The sequence below is a fragment of the Equus przewalskii genome, chromosome 1 (genome assembly GCF_037783145.1).
Source record: "Equus przewalskii isolate Varuska chromosome 1, EquPr2, whole genome shotgun sequence".
Lineage (NCBI taxonomy): Eukaryota > Metazoa > Chordata > Mammalia > Perissodactyla > Equidae > Equus > Equus przewalskii.
In genome coordinates, this window is record NC_091831.1 from 118,870,067 (window position 1) to 118,872,843 (window position 2,777).

The following is a 2,777-nucleotide window of genomic DNA, read 5'->3' on the forward strand; positions in this document are numbered from 1 at the left end:
GTGGGTTACTCAAACATTTCTTAGAATTCCAGTTTGACCTGTCTATATTGTTTTTGAGTGGATTACATTGTACATACAGCCTTTGAAGTGGTTCTCTAGGTATTACATTATACACTGTACTTGTCACAGTTCACTTGTGTTGACGTTTTGTCAGTTTGAATGAAGTGTAGAAACCTCACCTCCTTTTACCCTCTCCTGTTTATAATAACCTTAAACATTTCCTCTACATACATTGAGAACCACATTCAACAGTGTTAGAAATTCTGCTTCACCTAACATAATTAAAATACTCAAGAGGAGGGAAGTCTCCTGCATCCATATTTTCACTCTTTCCATTGTTCCTTCCTGATGTTCCAAGATTGCTTCTGTTCCTCTCTGTGAAGACATCCTCCTTCAGCCTTTTTATGTTTAGGTTAGGTCTGCTGGTGACAAATTACATTAGTGAGTCTTCATCTGATAATGTCTTGACTTCTCTATTCTTGAGGTAAATTCTGCTGAATACAGAATTCTGGGCCGACACTTCTTTTCTTTCAGAGACTCAAAAATGTCGTGCTTCTTCCTTCTGGCCTTGATGGGTTTTGATGAGAAACATGCTGTCATTCGAATTGCTTCCCCATAGGTAAGGGGCTGTTTCTCTCCTGCTGTTTTCAAGATCTTTTTTCTTCTTTAGTTTTTGGAAGTTTGATTACGATCTACCTTGGCATTGATTTCTTTGGGTTTATCTTGTGGGGGCTTCATTCAGCTTCTTGAATCTGTAAATTTATGTCTTTTGCCATATTTGGGACATTTTTCACCATTATTTCTTTGAATACTTTTTCTGTCCCACCCTCTTTCTCCTCACCTTCTGGGACTCTTGATGATACTATTCTGAATGGTAGACCTTTCGGTATAGTCCTACAGGTCACTGAGGCTGCTTCATTGTTTTGTTATTGTTGTTTTGGTTTTCCAAGCTGTTTTCTCGCTATTGTTCAGATTGGGTAATTTCTATTGATCTATCTTCAAATTCATTGATTCTTTCTTCTGCTGTTAAGTCCATCCAGTGAGATTTTTACTTGGGCTATTGTGGTTCTCAGTTCTAAAATTTCTCATCCAGTTCTTTATATCTTGTTTCCTTGCTGAGGCTTGAGGCATTTTTGCCAGATCTGCTTTAAAATCCTTGACACAGATTTCTAACATCTGACTCACCTTGGTGTTGGAACCTATCTTTTTTCATTCGGAATTTTCTTGGTTCTTGGTATGATGGAAGATTTTTTTTTATCCTGGACGTTTGGGGTATTATGAGACCCTCGATCTTATTTAAATCTCCTCTTTTAGCAGTCCTCCTCTGACCCAGTGCCTGTGGGGAAGGGGGATGCCACTTCCTTACTGCCACATGGAAGTCTAGGCACCCACTTAGCCTTTGCTGGCAGGGGTGGAAGGGGCGGCAGCTTCTCTGTGGTGTGTGGCTGGAGCACAGCGGTTACAGTCTGTAAGTTTCTATCTCGCTGGACTGCCCCTTTCCCAGACCTTTGGCTAGAGAGAGCAGGCTTCTGTTGGGGCTTTGTCTGTGTATTGGCATTTCCAGGTTGCTGGCTTCTCCAGCAGCCAGCCCAGGAGATGTGACGCAGGAGGAACGTCTAAGGAATGCCCTGCAGTGGTGTTCTCCAGGTCCTGAGGATCCTAGCCAGTCTGCCTTTTTCTCTCCACCTTTCAGAGTCTTCTTATGTTTGTTTTATATATAATGTCCAAGGTTTTGGCTGTACTCAGTGGGAGGAATAGGGAGAAGCGCATGTGCTCTATCTTTCCAGAAGCAGAAGTCAGGGGTGGAGGCAGAGCTTATCTTTTTGATGCTTAAATTGTCCCATCTTTGGCCAGCGAGACAAGCTGGCTCCTTTGGACATGACCCTTATTCTTTGCTAGCTTCCCTGTACCACAAGATGTTCCAGGCTCACTGTGTGCTCTCCCCGCCCCAGCCCTGGAATCCATCTCTTCTACAAGGAGCCCTGGCTGACCTAAGCCAGTGCTAGGCGGCCACTTGTCTTAGTCAGCTCGGGCTGCTATAACAAAATACCATAGACTGGGTGGCTTAAACAACAGACCTTTATTTCTCATAGTTCCAGAGGCTGGAAGTCCAAGGTCAAGAAGCCGGCAGATTCAGTTCTGGTGAGGGCCCTCTCCTGCCTTGTAGACAGTCGTCTTCCTGCCATGTTCTCATGTGGCCTTTTCTTGGTACATGCTTATGCAGAGAGTCTCTCCATCTTTCTCTTCTTATAAGGGCACTAATCCAGTCATGACAATACCACTCTCATGACCTCATCTAAACCTAATTACTTCCAAAGGTTCCACCACCTAAAACCATCTCACTGGGGGGTTAGGGCTTCAACATATGAATTCTGGGGGGCACAGAAACACTCCATCCATAACCCTATTCCTCTTGCCAATGACTGGTTCAGGCATAGGCCCTTCTCTCTTCCTAAAGGTGATGACAGGAAGACAAGGGCGCTCCCCTTTCTCTACTTGGGGCATCTAGCACTGAGGCCACCCACTTGCTGCCAGCCTAAGGACAAGGCCAGTACAGAGAGGGCAGAGCCAAGAGCATCAGAGGACAGGAAGCTAGAACCCTGATTTTCCTGTCTACAGACAAGCTGTTTCATTTTGGTCCTCAGTCTGCCTCACCCCTGACCTGCCTCAATCAGCAGCTGAGAAAATGAGTAGATGGGGCAGGGAGGTCCATGTGTCATTTCATCTCTCTCACAAAAACCTTTGATCTAAACCCAAAAAGAAACCCATGCACACAC